Genomic DNA, 24,512 nt, shown 5'->3' with positions numbered 1-24,512 from the left:
AGAATTATAATCAAGGCTACATCAACACCAAGGATAAAAGAAGCTTCACAAACATGGTTCTTCAGAGTTGTTTAGATTTTAAAGGGACCTGTTTTAGACAATGAAGGTTAGTCATACCTATACAATGAAGATCAGTCATACCTGTGCACGCCAAATCAACATTTTGTCAACCAACAAGTGTAATGTATTGTTGAAATTTTCATTTTTAACATTTAAAATTCTTAAATTATGTTAGTGTTAAAATTGATAATTATTATTGCTTGTTATCAATTTCAAAAATCCTTATCCCCATAACCTTTGTCATATTCCTAAATACTCACCTCATTATCACTTTGCTTATCATTTCCTATCACACCTTAGCCTATTTTTATTCCTACTATGCTCTTCAAACCTTTTCATACACCGCTCTTCAAACCTTGTCATCAACTCATCATTTTTAAATCGGCCTTCTGGCAATCAAGTACCAACAAGTAGTGGATACTCAATGTACAAGTCCGTTCAATGGAAAGACAAGTGTTAAACCGTCTGTCCTCAAATGATTTCATTCATTTCGACTGCTGGAGTTATAAAACAATCTTTTGACCCAAGTCTGCTTATGAAATATATCCGTTATCATCACACGATTTGCATATTGTGTTATCATGATTATGCTTCTGCAAATCAGTACTGCTCCTCTGTATTCATGATTTGAATGCGCCTTCCGACTCTGCATTATCATCATAGCAATTGGATGAAGGTCGGCTGTTGAGTTTTCATTTTATAAAACTCTGAGTTCATAAAGTTAGTTACGACATTAGTATTCAGACTCTGAGTTTCTCAAAGAGGGCCGAGATAGTAGGTGCTATAAAGGGAGAACATATAGCAGACAGGCTTATCCCGAGTTTTTTTACTTCTGCCCAGAATTTGAGGATGTTAACCAGGTCAGCTCAAGCAATTGAAGAAGTAAACTCAGAGAATCAAGGACGTTACCAGGTCAGCTCAGTTGAACGCAGGAAAAGAGGTAACAAGTTAAAAACCCTGATTGAATTTTTGAGCATAAAAAAAAGGGGGTTGGAACAGAGATTTTTAACAAAATTACCAATAGAGCAGAGCCTGAAAAATTTGATAGTTCACAATATCATGAAGATTGTGTCACGATTTTAAGGGAAAAACACTGGTTGTCTTTTCTAGAGAAATTCAATGGAAACAATGAAGAAGTTACGAAGCAATTTGCATTTTCCTTCAATGGAGAGAAAGCTTTAATAGGAAATTTCTCTTTTAGAATTTCAGAGGATACAATAGCACAAACATTGGGAATCAGTCCAGAAGGGGAAAAGTATTTCAAAACCAAACAATTTAGGGAAAAATCATGGACTCAGTTTATGTCTAGGTCAAGGGTTTCCTTTGTCAATTGGAAAAAGGGTGTTCCTAGAAGCTGGCTAATTCACCCATGGGACGAAATGGTATACATTATTCAGAAATTTGTTACATGTGAAGGACGTTACAATATAGTATACCTATATCACATAAAAATTCTGCTGCACTTAAAAGGTCAATGCACCATCAGTCTGCCCTATTTTCTCTTACAAAGTTTGACTAAAATGTCGAAGACCATTCAGAAACAAAAAGGTAATGAAGATAGGAGTTTGTATCATTTTGGGTTGATCAAAATTCTAATTGAATTTGAGTTGTAGAGGAGAGGAAAAACATGGAAAGAATTTTTGATTGACAATCAAATTAAAATTAGAGAAGATGAACAGGAACAACAAGAACGCACAAAGTTTATGATTGATATTGATGAGGAAATCCCTGAGCATAAGTCAAGCAATGTTCCTCAACCCAGCAGTAGTGTAAGGACAAGAAGGATGAGGCAAGAAACTGCCAAGAAAATTGAAAAAGATAAAATCTTCACTACTTATAAGAGAAGATCAAGGAGAATAAAAAGGAATCAAACACAAGATGATCAACCAGAGCCGAATGCAAATGCACCAATGGAAATTGAAAGCAGTACTAATTCACAGCCAGAACAGGAAGCAGAAATGGAAATTGAGAGTAACAAGGGAGAAAGGAAAGAGCCAGCACCTACAAACAAGAAACAGAGAAGGTTAGAGAAACAGATTGAAGAGCTAAAAGAGGAATTGATGGAAGCAAACATGTTAGAGAAGGTCATAAAGAAGGAAAATGAAATGTTGAGAGCTCAGAGCAAGAAGATTCAACAGAAAAATGAGAAACTGAAGAAGAAAATCAAAGAACTTAGGACTGATCAAACTGAAACGTGCAAATGGGCGACAAAATGGTACACTCAGAAAAAAGTTCTCAAAGAAAAATATAAGAATATGAAACATGAGTTCCAAGTTCAGAAGAATGCCCAAGTTCAGAAGAATATAGATGTATTGCTACAAGCGGCAGAGGCACAAGCAGGAACAAAATATAAAGGGAGCACATCAGGATTAGCATGAGGACATGCTAAATCATTGAGTTTGGGGGAGATGTTGGTACTATTTTATTGCCATTCTTTTCTTCTAAAAATCCATCATTTATCTATCATTTTCTTCCATAAACCCCTCATAGTCCATTGAAATTGATTAATGAAGCATTATAATTGTTATTTTACATTAAATTTAATTTATGGATTTTTATGTTAAAAATTGGAAATTTTCAACAAAATTACGGGATGTCATGACTTCCTGTAATTGGTTTATGTTGTGACACGTGGCATGGCAGGAAAATCGGAACAAAAGATAAGGACGTGATATAGGATGTACATACATGGTGGAAAATCTATTTAGCATCGAATTTGGAGCCCCTGAATACATGGTCAATGCTGGTCAAACCCAGCCTTTTTGGTTGTAAAAGCAGCAAAAATCAGAAGTTACCTAAATTGATTTCGTTTTGTTTTAGAAATCAGTTAGGATTAGGAAAAACGAAAATAGCCTTTTTGATTGTAAAAGCAGAAACATCTGAAGTGATAATGAATGTACATTTGGTTGTAAATTTTAATAAATAAGAGGAACGCTGGTAAGGAAAAGAGATTAGACAAGAGCAGACTTGAGACTGTAAGCATATTCCAGAACTCTGTTTTGAATTTAATCGATTCTCAGAACTTAATCAAAAGGCAGAATTTCATATGGTGTTTATGACTTAGCGTTCTTATCATCTGAAGTTTTCTAAGTGTGCCATCAAAACGTGGAAGGGCCCTACGTGAAGATTGGTACACTTTCATTTCTGTTTCATAGGATTTAGTCTTCAGATCTGAATAGCGTTTGATGTTATTTCATTGCTTGTGAGTTGATCAGTTTGATTAGAAGTTCTTGCGATTATTATTTTATGATTCATAGTAATACCTTGAAAATTCAATTGCAAAATTATTGAATCAGACTTTGTAAAAGGTTTAATTGAACATTGAATTTCAAGATATCTCTATGGACTCTATTTTCACGAATTTGATCTTTGGTATTCTTAGTATGAATTTGATCTTTGGTATGCTTAGTGTGTTGTCTTGAAAGAGTTTTTGTGAATTATGTCCTTGTAAGAGGATTGAACACTCTGCTTTTAGAACAGTTAATTAAATTAGATGATATAAGTGTTTAAATTGTGAAAAGAAACATATTTCAATCTCTTGTAAAAGACTGCTGTAGCCTGTCACAATAGACACTTATTTAGATAGATGAGATCCTTTTAGGTCTATAAACTTTAGACACGTGCCTCTAAGTTTACCTACATTGGTTGACATTAAATTTAGTCTAATCTAGACCCCTGGATTGGTCTCTACACCTGCATAAGGCCATGATCTACATTAGTACCTAGATGCAATCCCAAATGAAGAAGAATGAAGAATTGGAAGGGTAAAGAATTCAAGGACTCTAGTTATTTAATGTAAGGAATGGTGGGCAACATTCCATCGATATGGTGGGAAACATTCCACCGATATATTACCCAAAGAGGATGCCATTTATCCTATCATGCTCCAACCATATTCCAATCAATTTACAATTAGAATGTACAACATTTTTCATGGCTAAATATGGAAAACAAGGGTATGTTGCCTCTACTCTATGTTGCAAGAAATGAAAATTGGCATATAAACATAATAATATCCAACTAACTTATTTAAATTCAACTATTGGTACCTCGTTCTCCATCCAGATAACAAAGATAGTCCACTTTTTATTTTGTAGCATGTCCTTTTCGAAGTGTGTTGGATGAAAACCATATTTGTCCTCCTATCAAAACATGGCACATGGACTAGTTAAACTAATCAATATGCAATCATTTACATTTTACAAAAATATCATTTCACATATTAAATATACTCACAAAAGTACAAATCAAGGCCTATAAACCTTTTTGGCCATTGTGATGCATGTCACTTTGTTTTGCAAGCCTAGACTTGGAGGCCTTGTCCTGAAACATATACTGATTGAATTTAACTACGCACAAATGAAATATAAAAATAGTTTAAGAAATTTGATATAATCTTATGATAAAATTCAAATACTTGGGTGCTCTCCTCACGAGACTTCCTCTGTTCATCCAATGTCTCATACGTTTTTACAAGTTATTTCCATACATTTAAACTTACATCAATTGGCCTTCTTTTGAGCCTTTGCTCGAGCGAGGGTTTTTTATCTTCTTTGTTTGATTGCACCTAAATTTCTTGCAGTTCTGAGACATTTGCAGTTTAACCTTTTTTACAGACCAAGCTATGCCAAATTCAGTCTCCATGTCATGAATTACTACTTTTTGTAGGTGCAATGGTATCTTTGAGAATGACAAATGGATATGGTATTTGAACTGTTGAAGGCATGATTCCTTCAACCTATTCATAAAAAAAATTCCCAATATCTGATTTATGAATTTTTTGTCGTATTCTATCCTTGTATCATAGCTAACAATGCAAGATTCATAACGTGGCATCATGGAAGAAGATATTTATGTCCCAGGAATGGACTGGGCATTGAAAGTCTCTATTTCCTATTCCAAATTCTTAGTGGTTATTCTTAATGATTTCCTCCTTTATGTTCTACTCAATTCAAGAGTGGTTGGGGAATCAATTGATTCCCTTTGAAATAGTTGATGTGCTTGCAATATTTTAGTGGTTTTATTTGATCATTTTTCTACATAGCTAGCAAGCATTTTCCAGTCCACATCGTCAATTTTGGGTTAACCGTATTTGTAGTAGTGGTAGGGATAGGGCCAAATATCTATGGCCTTGGGATAAGTGATACGATGTGGCCGAAGAGGTCAGGATGGCCTTATGGAATGAAGATTGCTTGCCCAATAATAATAGGATTTTGCTATCATCTAGGTTGATATGAGATTGGTTGATGACTCATTGAATGACATTAATTCGACCATTTTCCGATTAAGGCTATTATGGGGAAAGGAATTTCTTGCTGGACCGAATATGGTGGAGTGGGATGCATGTGCACATCGATGAATGTGCATTGATATATGTCGCGACATATGGGATACCTCGCCTTTGTAGCATGCCTTCCATCCAAAATTCCCATTTGATGATCATACTACACTGACCAAGGAACAATCGCTTGACCATGGAGTAATTGGGTCAGTTGCGTGAGATCTTCTATTACTATTCCTGAATCTTACTGATTTGGTTGATAGATCGATGAATGGGTCCTCATGTGCCATATGGAAACATGAGGGAGGGGTGAAAGAAAACAACACGCTACTCTGCACTCAGGGAAGGTCATAGGGGGCTACCCTTAGTTGAGAAGAGAAGGCCATGCTTCTAAGGGAGGGAAGGTCAGAGAAGTGCCTCCATCCCCAATATCAAAGCCAAGGCCTCTTTCTCCATATTTCTCCTAGCTAGTTTCATGTCTCTCTCTCTATATATAATTAAAAAATACTAAAAATCAAAGAGTTTTTTTTAAAGAGTTACATATAGATAATTTCACAATGAATTACCATCGTTTTGTTGACTGTCTGCTCCCACCCCTTTTCTCGACATTTTGAGGTCGGTCTAGAAAATCTTGTCCATCGAGGTGAGCCAAGGAAAATAACATGAAAGGAAGGATATCACACTTCGTGAAGGGTAGCAATTCGAGCCAAGGTAAGCAATCCAACCATTACATACACACAATTTGCCTAAATTAATAAGGGAAAACACATGGTGCCCTTGGCATCTGTGTGACCATCACATAATATATACCCTGCATGAAAAAAATTGGTCATTAATATTATAAAATGCAAAGCATAGGATATCCTTAGCATTCTCACATGGACAACATATACATACAGCCCGCATAAAATAGTTAGGCCAAAACATGTGATGCCCTTGGCATCCCCGCTGAACCATTACATACACATAACCTACAATTAGAACACACACACACACACACACTCAGACACACACACACACATATATGTGTGTGTGTGTCTATGTGTTTTAATTATAGGTTGTGTGTATGTGATGGTCGCGTGGGGATGTAAAGGGCATCTTTTGTTTTGGCCTAAATGTTTTATGCGGGTTGTGTGTATATATTCATTAAAAATGGCCAATCTACATTTCTGAGAGTGATCCATACCTATATTCTTATGCTCATGCGAGTGATTGAGAGGAAGAGCCAGATGTCTAGTATCAAGACCCAGGTGAGGGTAGTAGAGCCTATTCTTTTCTTTCGAGATCCGGGCCTATCAACAGCAAAAAAATTCTTAGAGGAGAAATAAAGAGTTTGAATTTTTTTTTAGTTCAATAGATGGTGGGTATTTAATTTCAAATTTTTGGCCTGTGGGAATTTTTAAATTTCTACTCATTGATCACCGACTTTAGCGCTGACTTAGGTCTCATAATGTGATCGAGTTGAGGCGCAAAAGTTAGCGCAAATGATGCCTAGTCTAGTGCCATTAATTTTTTTCCATAAAAAAGTAGATATAGAAATGTTATAGGAATATAACATTATTCTCAAATAAAATCAAATATTAATTGAATACATTCAGTGGAATAACCATAATTTCAATAATCCACTACATTCACTATACAATGATTTAATTAAATCTAAAATGATTGCATAAAGTAAGTTATAAATGAGGAATGAAACAAAATTGATATATATGTTGTAACAACAAATTATACTCTATTCAAAATATAATCTATAAATAATTCTGTCCCTACACATTGTTTTCATTGCTAATAGTTGGATTTTATTGGTGTACTAAAAATTATTGTCATTATTGTGTATTAAAGGATCCAAAGGAGGCCATGGACATAAGACGTGGATGACGTAGAATTACTAAATTGCAGAGAGAAAAATGAGTCGAAGAAGAAACGACAATGGAATATGTAGATACAATATAGGTAAGATGATAGAGAAACCTCGACCAAAGGAGGAAGGCGTTTATGAATTCACAAATACTACAACATAAAGGAGAGAAAGTTAATTTTTTTTCCATGAGGCCTTTCAGGTCAAACTTATTGGTTGAAAATGCACAAGAATGGTGATTAAATGTGATTATATGATCATAGGAAATGTTTGAAAATTAGGATGACCATGTGGGATAGGGATGTTGGATACTTTTCTTATCGAAATTTTGGCTCGATGTATATACCGAGGGTCATACTTTTTTTTTTCCAACTCCAAATTAACTCAATATCAATATGTCAGATATATGACTAAAGTGAAGTTTTGTGTTGGATAGAATATTCATTGAAATGATATAATTTTGTGTAAGTGAGAAACATAGTTATGTAGGTGTTGTCACTACAACAACGACCCTACAAATTTTTAACCTAAGTAATTTTTGGAGCCTACATGAACTGTTGTTTCAAGCCCCTTAGTGTCATCACATTAATTTTTTTGTTATCCTTATGTTTTCTCCTTGTGTCACATCCTCCTAAGTTAATGTTTTCTAGGTGTCATCACCTAACCCTTAGAATCACTTGTGTTATCTAGCCCATGGTTAGGTGGATTGATGACATTTCTTGAATTGGAAATTAGCCTTCTTGCCATGCACACACTCGAAAAGCACTCAAAAATGCACAAAACCAAACAAAAGAAAGAAAATCACCCTTTAAAGGAAAAAGTGCACTTCAAGATCACGAAGACATGATCTTGTGTTGAGTGCACTAATTTGGGTTGAAGAAGTATGCCCTCCCTGAGTACACTCCTTTATGCTGAGAAAGTACGCCCTCCTAGAGTGCATGAGTGCACCCCGAAGGCTTGAAAGTTTTCTCTTCATCCCTTCGACATGCACCAGTGCAGACTCATTCAACGCACTTCTTTAGCATGAAGACATGCACCCTTCTTGAATGCATGCATACACTTCTTGTTGTTTGTGGGTGCACTCTCAGAAAATAGTAGCCCACTTAAGTTCCTTCAACTAACTCATTCACTTGTCGATAAGTGGTGATCATGCATGAAACATTTTTTCATGTAATTTCTTTTAAATTAACCCAGCTAATCATTCATTCTCATTTAGGTTGGACATACAACTATGGATCAAGAAATTCTTCGTTGATCTGCATTACAAGTAAGTTTTGCATGTTGAATCTATTCATTTCCTTTCATGATTTCATTGTCGATCTTGCTTTTCTTGTTGGTGTTTCTTTGTTTTTCAGTTTATTTACTAGTATTTCTATTCAATCTTGCTTCTACAAGTGTTAACATGCTGTCTCAACTTGAAACTTCGTGTGTTCCTTGACTATGCATATTCTCATCGTAATTGTGACAAAATCCATAAAATCTTGTAGATATTTCTTCTTCTCATTTATATCATGGAATCTTGATGTTAGACATATCTTTGAGCCATTCTAAGGAAGAGTGCACTTCTCGAGCCTGAAGCTCGATCAACTCTGAAAGCTATGCCCATAATAGTCCATTTTTCCACTTGAACACACTCCTTTTCCACGTAGAATTGCACCCTCCTTCAGCACTTGAGCGCAACCTGAAGGATTGAATGTTTTTCCTTCATCCCTTCGACATGTGCTAGTGTGCCATCATTTCCCTTGAGCACATGGGAGGGCAACTTGAAGGCATGAAGTCCTGAAGACATGTTCCTTTGTCCCTTCAGAGTGCGCTAGTGTGCCCTCTCTATCTCTTTGAGCGCATGAGCAAACTTCAAAGGCTTGAAGGCCTGAAGACTCACCCCTTAATCTCTTCGGAGTGTGCCAATGCACCCTTGAGGTTTTCCTTCCCTTGTTTGAGTGCATGAGCACACTACAAATCGATGAATGACCCTTAAACCCCCTTCGTGCTTTGAAAGTGCGCCCTCCTTGTTTGCATGCCTTTTTTTTACATATGCAAGTGATTATGTGTTTTTGTTGATATATATACATTCTCAGTACATTTAATGGCTCATTGAGTATGATTATCTAAGATATTGTTGCAATAGTTAGGATATTTCATAGAGATAATCTTGTCATCATGAGTGTGCCTCCATAAACAAGTGTTCGTGCTGCAAGTATCATCACTCTTTCATCATCTATTAGAGCTAGGCCTCCTTGTAAAGTGGCATCCAAAGAAGTCTTAGAAGGAAGAACTGACGAAGGAGTTGAAGTTACTAAGTCAACCATTCCCATATATGCAGACACATAATGCTTCGTTGATAAGTCTACTAAGGTCACTTGGAGCAACATAAAAGACACATTCATGCAAAAAAAAGTTTCCTGAGAATTTGGAGGACTTGGAAGTATATATCAATATTAGCTGGTCCAAGATGCATAGGATCGCCTGCAGATTCCTAGTTATCCCTTGTGTGGAAGTGATTTTGATTGGATCATTACACATATGGATTACTCTCATCTTGTGCTTCGTAGTGAGAGTGGCGATCAACTCCCCACCTATTATGGAGAAGACATGAAAAATTACTATAATATGCATAGGCCCATGAAATATGCAAATAATGACTTATACATTAGATGGGCCAATCTTGACACAAGTGACATCATCAAATTTTGGTGTCGAGAGCCTACTAAGTTTTGTCACCTCCCATTTGTAGTTTATTTGACAAGGATTTTCAGAGACGTATATCAATATCCTATTCCCATGTGCTATCAATTGCATCAGTGGAAGAACAATGAAAGGTTTGAGGAAAATTGGATATATATGATCAATATGGTGGTTACTCGGGGTAAAGTTTTCAATTGGGGATATATATTTTCATTTGAGTTGTAACATCGTGTGGGGCTAGAAAAAGCATCTTTGAGGGTGAATCAAGCACCAAAATTCTATATGTCTTCATTTCTTTTATATGGAACCTGTGCACAATATGCTTTCCCAGGAACGTACTAGAATTGAACCCTTGAGAAAAAGTTCCCAGATTACTTCCAATGAAAAGTGTTATCAGAATCAAGCTTCAGAGGCGCATACGACAGATTGGTCGAGCACTTCTTTGCAGTTAAATTCCACATGATATTTGAGATTGATCCTCCTTGCATGACTGATCAAGTGAAGGAGTCACTACATGATATCACGAATTGGTTTGCAGTGCCTGAGGGTACATACATTCGTTGTTTTGGATGCCATGTATCCCCTCATCTCATGTCACGATAAGTGACCAATAAGGTGGTCATGTAGGAAGTATCATATTAGTTGGAAAAGGGATTGTCAGGGATACTTCACAGGAGGAAGAAAGTCGCTTGGCCCAACTTCCCTTTGAGGACCGAACTTTATGAGTTGAAGAGCCACAAGGTGAAAAATTTGGAAATACAAGAGCTGGATCGCTTTCACTTCACAACTAAAGACTTTCATGGATGTGATCCCAAGAGAGTTTGTAGGAAACATTGTGAAAGGATTGGCTTCAATTTGGGAGATTCATCAATACCCATAAAAAAATATGAGAAGGTGAAGAATTTGTATAATGTAGTTAGAAAGACACATCCAAGGATGGAGACCAGTTCACTGCAAGATTGACCAACTCAAGGCATGTAGGTCTAGGAGGAAGAACAAATAAATCCTCAAGTAAGGAGTATATCTCCTAGGAAGAGGATAAAGTATGATTCAACAGGCGAAAGTAGGAGGAAATGGAAGGTTGATCCTTTAAACACAAGAACTATGCAAAATGGACAGGAAATGAGAGAAGCAAAAGAATAGGAGAAGTGAAAGTAGGATGAGTTGCTAAGGAAGCAACATAAAGAAGAAGAGGAAAGGAGAAGAATATAAGAGGAAGAACAAAGACACTCCTAGGAGGAAGAAGCAACACAAAGACTGCAAGAAGATCAACTGACTCAAGAGATAGAGGAAGAGTTGGAGGAGGAGGATACCATCAAAACCATGGATGATGAACCATGTTCTCCAAAGGAACCCCCTCTCATAGGTGGTCATCTTCCATTTGGAGAAATGGGAATCACACCTCCACCTCAAGACAAAGTCATGGATGTGTGCAATGTCATGTTTGATCAACAAAAGAAGAGGATCGTGCAACAGAGACAAAGATAATTCTCAAATGATCCTTAAAACCCAATCTTCATATCTACACAGAAGGTAATAACTAGCAATCCCAAAAGGAATCCCAGGGAAATCATCACAAAAAATGTTGCTTTTCCTACAACAACACAAGATAACTCCGAATATTTGTTGAATGATAATGCTAGATTAAGTAGATAACTTGTTGTAGTAAAGAAACATGTGGAACACCTTGCGACATAAAATCAACAGTTATCTTCACACAACTTCAACACCGCAGCATGGCAGTCAACCATGCAGGAGGGATTGGGGCCAATGGAGGACACCATGACACGATTATATGATGAGATGATACTTCTACAACAAGTGGTGGCTCCTCTCATTGGCATTCAAAAGAAAACACAAGAAGTGGTAAAACTCCTGAAAGTGGTAAAAAAAGAAGTTGACCAACTTCAAGAATGTGTTGCCAAGTACCTAGATGCTCTAAAACTTTTTGAAAGGAAAGATAGGTTTTCCACTTAGATAGATAGAGTTCAGCTGAGACTCCACAATTAGAACTACACGAGTTTTGGAGAACAATAAATTAGTACTATTTTTGCTTATAATCAAGTTCATAATGGTTTCAAGTATTTAACACAGAAATATGGGATGCCCTTAATAGGATCACTTGAAGAAATCAGAGGTAGGGAAATCATCTTCCATAAGATCAGGAAATACATAGAACAAATCAAGCAAGCATCAGAATATGAAGGCTTGGAGATCACCAAAGACATTATTCTGCAATATGCCATCGCACCAGTCAAAGATCACATCAAACTCTCATGGCTTTGGAATAAAGTAGAGTCAATATCCAATAACATATTGACAGAGGCACTGGAGATGAAGATGCGTTATGTTAGGGACTTGATAGTCCGAATCAAAGTCATCTCTACAAAGTTTAGAACATGGCACACATACATTAGCGATGAGCTCCATGAGGAATAAAATGATTTGTCAATTTGATAAGACCTTGTATTATTATCAGTGTTGTCTTATATAGCCACCGTCTCATTTGTAATTTGTCTTTTGCAATAAATGGTATGTAATGAAGTCTAAGAGACACATGTGGAATGTGAATGGCCACATATGGAATGTAAAGAGTCATGTATAGAATATGAAAAGTTGTAGGAGTTTAAGAGGCATGAGGAAGATCAAGGGTCATTGCCATTAGTTATAAATAACTCCTCATAACTCATGCTAAGAGCTTGAATTCTTGGAGTCTTGCCTTGGCTACTCTTGTAGTGCATAGGAGATAGATCATTCTTTGGAGAAGCAAGTTGTGGCTTCATGTTCTACTACTGGATCTAGTGTTTCATCTATGTAACCTTGTACTTGGGATCTTCCATTCACAATTAGAAGATATATGAGCCAATATCTCTTCATGCATGTATCATGGATGTAGTAGGACTATTTTGGACTCCGTAGAGATTAATTACACTTTTCGACGAAACGAGGGCGTATTTTGGTGAAAAAAGGATGCTCGATCAAGCAATTTTAAGTGCTCGATCGAGCCATTTTTAATTGTTTGATCAAACTCCTTGAGCGATAAAAAATAGCTCAATCGAGCATTAAAATTAACTCTCGATCATGGTCCTGTGTAACCCTAGGTTAGGAGCTTGATCAAGATTGAAGGCTTGATCGAGCCTTAAGGTTGGAAATTTAAAAAAATTATGTAAATATCGATAATGATACACAAACTTTAAAATTTTAAGTATCTCATAGTTAAAACAAACCAAATTTAATTACTAATTACATTTCAATAGGTAATTAACAATGGTGTGGATTAATTTCTCATTACATTTTTAACATCTTGGTGTATATATTTAAAAAAAGATTCTATCACACTTGTGATTGAAATTGTAATATTTTTATATTTATAATTTAATATCTTAAAAATTAGTTTTTAATACGATTCAAATTTTCAATGTTATAATTTAAATAATAATTTGATTAAACATAAGAAAATTTATTAATTTGGTTTTAATAAATATTATATTTTTTTACATGAATAAGTGTAACTCAAAATATAATTTTGACACACCTGGAAATGTATATTTTATAAAATTCACTAAAGGGTTAATAAACATGATTCCCTCGGTCATAATCATATCTATTAAAATCTCTCTCACACACACACATAATGTAATAATATCCACTTGTTTAGGAAAAGAATTGATAGTAATAATTAATGAAGTTGTAATAGTTGTAAGTTATAATTAATATAGTTGTAATGGATGCAATGGTATTTGTGGTTATAAATCTCTCGACCTGTAAATTGTGATTGCACTTAATTTTGTCCTCAGTTTGCACAAGTGCGAAGTATATATAGAATTTTTTACTCTTGACTTAGGTCTTCAATATATATTTTTAAAATAATAAAGACATAAGGAAATCATAAATTTTAAAACATTATTTGACTAATTTGAATTTGAGTAATCTAAATTTAAATGTGGCTCTGAAATTATTTTTAAAATAATAATATTATAAAATTTAGTTTAGTTTAGTTGTTTTTTAATCTATTTATTATAATTTGATTTATCTTTATTGAAAAATTTTACATAAAAAAAATTATAAAATGATTAAGTATAAAAATATATTATATTTAAAATCAAAACAATAAACAAATTATCATTTTTAAGAATATCAAAATTGAAAAAAAAAGTTAAAATCTTTTATAGAAAATTATCTATATATTATTATTATTATTTTATTTTCTTGGTAAAATAAAATAAAGTTTGGATTTATAATAAAGAAAAATTAGAGTTAGGCATATATTTGAATATTTAAAAAATAATTCGTATTGAGAGGCTTCGTTGTTGTTGTTGTTGTTTTTTTTTCTTCTTTTGATAATGATAGCTCGATCAACCCTTTGTTTAACCACAATCGAGGGTTTTTTAAACCCTCTATCGAGATATTTGAAATTTGAATTTCAAACACTTGATCAAGCTGTTGAGGGCCTAAAAATCAAAGTTTTAGCTCCTCTTCTATAGATTTTTGTGCAACACCATTTTGTACCCTAGCAGACTAAAAGCAAAATTTGTCTTTAAGTGGCAGAGTTGATCATGTTAGATTCGGGAAGGAACCCTCTATCCAATGGAATATGGGTTTGAAATTTCCGAATTCATATGATATTCTTTATCTAATTTCTTTTAAACATAATGCTTGAATCTTTTTTGGACAGTTTTGAAGGGATTGAACAAAAAATCAAAAACATAAAATATACACAATCAAAAGTTTTCAAAAAGTACTACTATCTTAATTTACGAGTCCTCTTCGAAAGCGTACACTTGGATTTTCAATTTATTTAAAGTGTTGAAAAAAATCTTATGTGAGCACTTGTCTCAAAAATGCAATTGAAATATTACTTCACCAACTTCGAAAAATAATAAAAAATATAATTTTGCATAAAAGGAATAAAATTTTAATACAAAAAATTTAGCTCTCTCCGTGTAGATCATGCTCATATATATATTTTTTAAAAATTACACATTTTATACTAAGTTATGCTACGTGACCACACACATACCTCTTAAGTTCTGAAATTTTTTGCATGGACATGTATTGCATTTAATGGAAAATTGAGAGATTATACGAACTATTTTTTTTTGCAAAAAATATCATTAATATAAAAGCACAATTCTCTACATATTATATTTTTAGTCCAAATAAAAATTCAAATTGCTTATATGAATTTTGAGGGCTGCAATTTGATAAAAGAGGAAAAACTTGAAATTTCATCACCACACTTGGCCCAAAAGTGTAACCCATCTTCATGCTTTCACCCTTACAGTATATGTTGGTTTAATTACATACTAAGGCAAATGAACTACTTCATTACTTAGATATGGCTATTATTGAATAGATGTTGTTATGTTTTCATGATTATTGTTTATTATGTGGACTAATCTGCAGGTAATCAACAAGCCTTTCTCTTCGTTCCCAGGTCTCCCTTTAGGATAGTACTACTACTTTTCTAATCAGAGGCTCATTTTTCCTTTATCAACCAGGCAATTTCCCCCATGCACCTTACATTGGGTGTCTCACAAGGCTTACATACTTGCTGCCCAAAAAGGTGTTGTGACCTCCTCTGTGTGTGTAACCAAGGCATATCTTTGAAACCTTTCTAATGGTGGCTGGACCGTATAGTCAGATGGGACTCCTACACCAAGCGATGTTAGGTCTAATTAGGAATTCACATTAGGGAGATCCCCTTAAATGTTAGCAGAATCCAACACTGTCAACATATTTGGCATTAGAAGGAGGGCCAGATGAAAATATGAGCCCGTGAAGTCTATTTGAATCTCTTAACTTTATTGGCTTCATCCTAGATCATAATCCCGAGGTGTTTTTTTGAAGCTTTAGATCTTTCAATCCTTGCAGAATTTTTGCATAACTTGTCGCATTTGAAATTTGATGGCAAAGGTACAACAACTGTTCTTGATTACATAATTGATTTTGTTCAATTTTGTTTCTCAAGTGGAGTTTATTTTGAAGAGATCCTCGCACATTTGTTTACCCTTACATTGGATCATCGTGCGAAGCAATGGTTCTATTCTTTACCCATTGCTTTTATCTCATATTTTAAACACTTGGTTAATGTTCTTCATCACGTTTTTAACAAATATGATATAAATATTTTATTAATGAAATTGATCAACTTAGAATGGAATCCAACGAATCTCTAGCACATTTTGTTGATAGATTCCTTCATCTTTGTTATGAATTTCCAGATGAGGATGTGAACTCGCAATTCTTGGATGAAATTTTTTGTTTCTTTGTTAGGATGTCAAGGAAATATTTTGAACCTAATTCATTACGTTCTCTTGATAAAAAAAAAATTCAACACCCTGAGGAAGAACCAAATATGCCTTTTGTTCTATGTGCCCCTCCTTTTGATGTTCTGTGTTTTCAACCCAAACTGAGCACTAAATTGGAAGATCAATTTTCTCATGAATAATTTATTTTTCTTTCACATATTCTCCCTGATGATGATTTGTTTGATCCTATCAATAAATCATCTTCAAATCTTAGTATCCCTCATGTCGATCCTCAACATGTTAATCAAGTTGAATCCCTAGACAACCATGACCCCAATGATTTCCTTTTTTCTGAACTGTATGGTGATGATTGTTCAAGTATCATGGATGAATCTTTGTTCTCGCAGGAATATTTAAACTTGCACAAATTTTAAGTGGAGTTTTATGTGATCATTCAAGTTTTTCTTTAAGGTATATCTCCTTTTGATCAAGAAGTTAACATAATTATCATTGAGGATTTTTGTGATAATCTCGAAAGACCATCTGATCAACCTCATTTTTCTTTTGAATCTCATGATTCGAATAATGATTCTTGTTTAGATAAGCAGTTGACCGTGTTTTCACAGAATTCAAAGTTAAGTCAGGTGAGTAGGACACTTTAGCCTATGTTGACTGTTGTTGAGTTCTTATCATCTTGACGGTATTTGTGATTTTGGTGAGTTGAAGGTTTTATTGCAAGATCTTGTTGTTAATGCCATCTTATGGGATGTTGACTCTCTCTTAAGGGATTCTCATTTTCTGCACATAAAATTTTTAAACCCTCAAGGGAGAAAGTTTAATGTGACTATTGAACTTCAATAAATACATCCCACCTTGAGCAAATATTTATCTTCGGTGTGAAAACAAAGAGTCATTTTAATGATTGTCATATCCTTCGATCCGACTTACCTTTTACATCATCCATTGAATATTTTAACTTGCACAACAACACGAATTGTGGTCAACTTGATGATATTGACTATGATATGGCTTTGTCTTTGATCGACTATTCTTGTCAAAATTTCCCTAAAGGTTGTTTCCATGATCTTATTGCAGAATCACTTGAAGAATCCTATTGGTTAGGACCCATGTCACATGGTCTGTTCTTGCATGTTTTTAATCAAGTCTTGTATAGGCATGAGCTTGGTAGTTTTTGTTGTTGTGGAGTATTTCATTTGATAGAGCAGTAGGGTGTGGTATGCCATTGTGATTGAACTTCCTGCTTCTATTTGTTGCTATAGATGTTTGCATTGTTTATCCATTTCACTGCATTGCATTTATTTTGGGTTTTACACAACGACATCTTTCAACCCAGAGGTCGGGAGCAACTTCTATGGCTGCATTGGAAGTTCCATTTTACATGACCGAACCTTGTACAATTTAGTTTAGGATATGATAGGTTGCATTTAGGTAGATGAATTACATTCATGTTTTGCATTTGTATCACTTATTTTATTCCTTTTCTTTCGTTAGTACTTGAATAAAGTTGTTTTGAGATTGGAGATGACATGGCTAATCTTTTGTGAGAGGAAAGGTGTGGTAACACACAACCTTGGACTAATATGTTACCATCTTCTTTGTTTTAGTTTACATCTTTCAAGTCAATGAATTTTTGATGGAAAATACGATTCTTCAGCTAGGAAGCTGTAAGCAAACCATGATGCCCATATCCATTTAGGATTCTGATTCCCGCACTTGGTCCTATTTCTAAAAAGTGTTTTCTTTCCTATCTTTAGAGTAATATAAGGGGAAAACTTTTAGTGAATAAAGAATCAAAGGTCTTCAATCGATATCTGAAGGAGAAAACTCTTCTGCTCTCAATAAGTCAGGATCCCTCTTCCACATGTTGAAAATAATAAGTGCCAATGTATAGTCCTATGACAAAGAAATAAAAATAAAGGGTGAAAGAAGAGAAAGGATTCTTGTGGAGGGAGGTGAAGTAAGTGACTTCGTCGGGGTACTTTCCAGGCTCCCTGAAAGAAAAGCAACATTTGTGTTCCTGAAGTGACTCCGTCGGGGTACTGTCCAGGCCAGTTGGCAGTGGAGCAATGCCAGAGATGTAAAACTCATACTCTGATTGTTTTTAACTTGCTATGCTATATTACCCTTATTTACATCGACAAGATAATTATATGGCTAGCATTATGTTGTGTTACACCGAGCATCAATTGGGAATAATATATCTTTAAGCAGGTAAGAGTGGGGAGCTAAGGTAACTAACTGATCAAATTAATTCTTCCTGGAGAATTGAGTCTTCGTGCATAAATGAAACCATTTCAAAGAAGCTAGGGTTCTCCTAATATGTCACCAATTGTTGTCGCTGCGACAACAACCCTCCAAAATTTTCTCCTAAGTCAATTTTGCAGCCTACATGAACTGTTGTTTCAAGCCCCTTAGTTTTGTCACGTTGTTTGTTTTGTTATCTTGATGTTTCCTCCTACTGGGCATCCTCCTAAGTCAATGTTTCCTAACTGTCGCCACCTAACTCTTAAAAGCGATTGTGTTATATAGCCCATGGTTAGGTGGACTCAAGACTTTTCTTGCCTTATAAACTAGCATTTTAGCCATGCACACACTCAAAAAGCACTCAAAGGAACACAAAAGAAAAACAAAGAAATAAAAGTTCCAATTAAAGGCAAAATCACACTTCAAGATCATATAGACATTCTCTTATGTTGAACACAATCCTTCAGGCTGAAGAAGTGCGCCCTCCTTGAGCGCACTTCTTCATGTTGAGCAAGTGTGCCTTCCCTGAGAGCATGAGTGCACCTCGAAGGTTTTAAGGTTTTTTCTTTGTCCCTTCGACATGCAATAATGCACCCTCCTTGAGTGTAATCCTTTAGCATGAAGACATGCACCCTTCTTGAATGCATGCATGAGCTTCTTGTTGCATTTGGGTGCACTCCCAGGAAATAGGAACCCACTTAACTTCCTTCAAGTAACTCATTCACTTGTCGACAAGTGGTGATCATACATGAAATGGTTTTGCATGTAATTTATTTTAAATTAGCCTAGCTAATCATTCATTCTCATATGGGTTGGGCACACAACTGTGGATCGAGAAACTCTTCGTCGATATGCGTTACAAGTAAGTTTTTCATGTTGAATCTATTCATTTACTTTCAAGACTTCACTATTGATCTTACTTTTCTTGCTGGCATTTCTTTGTTTTTCAGTTTATTTACTGGCATTTATATTCAGTATTGCTTCTACAAGTGTTAACTTGCTCTCTCAACCTGAAACTCTACATGTTCCTTGACCTTTCGTATTCTCACCATAATTGCGACAACATCCATAAAAGCTTGTAGACATTTCTTCTTCTAATTTCTGTCATGGAATCTTACTATTATAATTATTCTTGAGCCAACCTCAGGTAGAGGACACTTTTGGAACCTGAAGCTTGATCAACTCTAAAAACTGCACCTAGAATAGTCTAGTTTCCCTCTTGAGTGGACTTCTTTGCCATGAATAACTGCACCTCCTTGAACGCATGAGCATACCCTAAAGGCTTGAATGTTTTTCCTTTGTCCCTTTGGCATGCGTCAATGTGCCCTCCTTGACCTTGAGCACATGAGTGCACCTTGAAGGCCTGAAGGCTCGAAGACATGTTCCTTCGTGCCTTCAAAGTGTGCCAGTGCACCTTCTCTGTCTCTTTGAGTGCATGTGCGCACTTCGAAGGCCTAAAAGTTCGAAGACTCACCCCTTCATATGTTCGGAGTGTGCTAGTGTACCCTTGAGGTTTTCCTTCCCTTGTTTGAGCTCATGAGCGTACTACAAAGCTCTAAATGATCCTTGAGCCCCATTCATTCTTTGAAAGTGTACCCTCCTTGTTTGCATGCCTATTTTATTATGCATGCAAGTGATTATTTGTTTTCATTGATTGATCTACATTCTAAGTACATGTAATGGCTCATTAAGTATCATTTTCTAATTGGATATTGTTGCAATATTTAGGATATTTCATAGATATATTCTTGTCATCATGAGTGTGCTTCCACAAATAGGTGTTCATGTTGCAAGCTTCATCATTCTTTCATCATCTATTGGGGCCATTCCTCCCTAAAAAGTCGCCTCCAAAGAAGTCTCATAAGCAAGCACTAAGGAAGTAGTTGAAGTTACCAAGCCAACCATTCCCATATATGCAGACACACAATGCTTCATTGATAAGTCTATTGATGTCAATTGGAGTGGCATAAAAGACACATTCATTCAAAAAAAGTTTCCTGAGAACCTGGAGGACTTGGAAGTATATATCAATATCAGGTGGTCCAAGATGCATAGGATCGCATGCAGATTCCCGATCATCCCTTGTTCGAAAGTGATTGAGTGGATCATTACACATATGGATGACTCTCATCTTGTGCTTCATAGTGAGAGTGGAAGTTATCTCCCCACTTATTATGGACAAGACATGTAGACTTACTACAATATTCTTAGGCCCATGGAATATGAAAATGATGACTTGTACATCAGATGGGCCGATCTCTGTTGGAAATAATACACAGAGGGGGGGGGGGGGGGTGAATCAGTATTATCAGATCAATATAACTTTTTCATTTCCATACTTAGATACATATACACTACTTCATTCAAGGGAACCCGCGTGTATACGCAGCTGTGTCTAAAGCAACTAGCGTATATCCAAAATACTTATGATTCAGTTAATCCATTAAATGTTGATCTTTAGTTAGTGCATCAGAACTTCATTAACCATATGAAAAGTAAGCAGGTGCAGTAAAAACAGAACAGATCATCATACACAAGAAGCACACATGAACACCATGATATAAGGTGGAAACCCAATGTGGGTGAAAACCACCTGCTGCAATTCGTTTCTATCTTCCTTTATTAAGAAACTTCTTTTACAATGTACTGGTGCAGTCCTTTACCAGCACGCAGGCTACAACCTGCAGAAGGCTACAACCTTCTCTCATTCTCCAGACTCTCCTGAAAGGGAGCTCCAACCCCCTTTGCTCTTGTACTAGCTAAGATACTAGTACGTAGGCGCCGGCCTACAATCTTCTCTCCTCCAGGTACCACGTTTCATAAATTTTCAGACTGGATACTCCTGAAGCACAACACATAATCTGAAAGGCCACGTTTCATCAAATTTTCATACTGGACCCATAAATATCAGTCAATACTAGCATCATCAATTTCTGAATCACTGAAATACTGAAACCCTGTCAATAACACAATCACCAGAACACAGAGCAGATAACAGAACTCTGCCATAACCATCAAATTCATCTGCAACTTCAAATATTATCCTTCATAATGTATACGCTACTATAATGAATCAAACCCGCGTACATACGCGCTTTTGCCAAAGACAACCCGCGTACAGATCTAAAAATAGTTTCTCATAACTTGCAGCTGTACCAGACATCAGTCATACTCATAACACTTATAGAACAATACATGCGTCAGTATGTAGATCTAGAATAAGCATCATAAAGATAGTTCATTTCAAACCATTTGATCCCGATCTCTCCTTAGATCTTGTTCTCCATCAACCGTTGAGATCCCTCCTTAGCTCAGATCAAGCAATGCATCATCAACCCATAACCTGCATCCTGAATCTCATACTTCTTCAGATATTCAAGACTTTTCGGATACCCTTGCCTAATGATCTTCTTCTCCTTTTATAGTCTTAGGCCTTGCTCAATACCACGGTCCAAAACCATAATAAATCAATACCAAGAGCCCAATACTTGGGATCAACACACTTGTCGAGATACCATGGTCCAAAACCATAGGTTCAAATATCGAGGACTAACTACCACGGACCAAAAGTAAGCTTTCCGACATGTACGCGCTTTTCCATGCATGAAACTACGTGTATACCCTACTTGGTATATAGCGAACCTGCGTATACGCGACTTGGTATATAGTGAACCTGCTTGTATACCCTACTTGGTATATAGCGAACCTGCGTATACGCGACTTGGTATATGGTGAACCTGCGTGTATACCCTACTTGGTATATAGTGAACCTGCGTATATATATTTTCTCTTCATACTTGTAGTCTGATCATCAATTCCTTGCTGCTATCCTTCTGCACTATGATTTGTCATCAGTGTGATTTGCCATCAAGGACAACACTTGTCTCATAATGCCAACAATCTCCCCCTTTGGACTTGATGGCAAAGCTAACTTGTCACACTTAGAACTTGATCTCTTATTCCTTTGAGCTGTCCTGCATCCCATGCATTTAGTCACATCTGTAGATTGATCTAGTTATATGTAAGTGAGTTGTTCTTCTATGAGATGGTTGCCATCAATTACAACACATGCATCATAATGCCAACAATCTCCCCCTTTGGACTTGATGGCAACAACACCAAATCACTCTCCCCCTTTAACATCAAGGGCAAAGGGTGGACCAACATATTCTCTTTCCTTGATAAACAATCTGCTGTCCATACTCCCCCTGAGTACCTGCTGAAATCTCCAAATGTGCTCCCCCTTTGTATATGCCAAAGTGTACCAATCTGTCCATGCTCCCCCTGAGTACATGCCAAGTCTCTGTACTGCTGAAGAGTGCTGTTCATGCTCTTCCTGTCTGAAGGAAAGATCTGCAAAAAGATGTTCTTCAAGAAGAACCATGACTTATACATCATAAGAGACCTTCCTATCACCAAAAGACTCAATACATACATCCATTTCCCAACCACGTGGGGATATACTAGAATTGACTCATCCACCCAACCAAGTGGGGATACATCAAAAGTTTACACATGATAAAGCAAGAGCATTACATTTTCATCCTAGGCATAGTGGGAAAACCAATATAGGCCGTTACATGACCTTGACATCATGAAAGAGATATCACAAAAGAGATATATGACCGAAATATCTAGAGCAAGACTTTATGAAAGTCACCAATAACTGATATCGCCAGCATCTGTCGATTCAGATCAGCAACCAAGAGATCCTTCTGCCTTTGTTTCACCTAAAACCAACAACAACCGTGAACTAGAACCAAAAGCTTCTAAGATAATGCCAACAATGCATCATTGGAAGATTATCTGCTCCCCCTGAACCTGTGCCTGATGGTCTCTGTTAGACCCATATCAGACTCTCTGCAACCAACATCTATCCCTGCTGATTTCCTTCAAAACTCCATATACGCTTCTGCCTCCACATAAACAAGCGTATATACGCTGATAGGCCTTATGAAACTCGCGTACAACCATTTCCATATCAGCAGCCTGTAAATGTCCTGTAACAAGGTATGTTTGAACATAGATGTCAACTCCTTCTTTTAAACATCATCATGAAATCATTCAAATTATATGTGAAACCACTATAGCCATTTCATCAACATCAGGCTCTACATGATCCAAGTATCATTACTTGGGAACATCTGCATCAATCAACATATGTAAGTATCAACTTATCATCATATAGATAAGAACTCATCATCATGTCTCCAACAAAGTGACTTTGAGTAGTCATCCATGTATCAGCACTATGTATCTTGAGCTCAAGCTCTTTTGACAAAACTTCTTGATATCATCAACAACAACAATCCTTATCCACATGAGTGCCTGCATCATAACTGTATGATCTTCATGCATATGACAACAACAGTATATGAGTGACTCATCATCAAGTGTATTCAAGCTTTGTACTTCTCCTTATCCTTATGAGGATCACCATGTAAGCACCATATATGCATCATCAAAGAATCAACCATAAATCTGATCTGAACATTAACTATGTAACCCCAAGAATCATATGAGATTTTATCATGGACAACTCATAACCACATCATAGCAAGATATATCATTTAGCCATATAAGCATCATCATTAAAGGCTATTAACCATAATGCCAACAATGCATTATTAAAGGCATATGCTCCCCCTCAACTTGTGCCATCTGTTTACTGTTAGATCTGATCATGTATATATCAGCAATAAGCATCAAGACATCATCATCATCAAGTTAGGATCAAAACATTTCTAAACATCTTAAAAGTATCAAAAACATTTTCACACATCCTCAGCAGACTCTGACTATTAACCAATAGAACAGATAATGGACTGAATCATATTAGATCCTTTTTCTGAGCCTGTCCCCACTACTTTTCCTCAGACTGACATATACGCGACTTTGCAGTGTCTAACTCGCGTATATACGCGACTTCCTTTTATGGAACTTGCGTATGAGATTCAAAATACTGAAGTTTTATACTTTTAGCTCCCTCTGAGTCTGTTATGTCTGTGCTGTGCTGTATCTGAGTACATTGTGCTGTGCCACATCTTTCTGACTGTACTTCCTTCTTCTTCCATATCTTCAAGTGTGATGATGTTTTATCCTTTTGGTG

This window comes from Pinus tabuliformis, chromosome J, assembly GCF_031772625.1.
Source record: "Pinus tabuliformis cultivar Carrire ecotype Pingquan chromosome J, CPIR1, whole genome shotgun sequence".
In the NCBI taxonomy this organism is placed as follows: domain Eukaryota; kingdom Viridiplantae; phylum Streptophyta; class Pinopsida; order Pinales; family Pinaceae; genus Pinus; species Pinus tabuliformis.
This window is presented reverse-complemented; position numbering follows the sequence as displayed.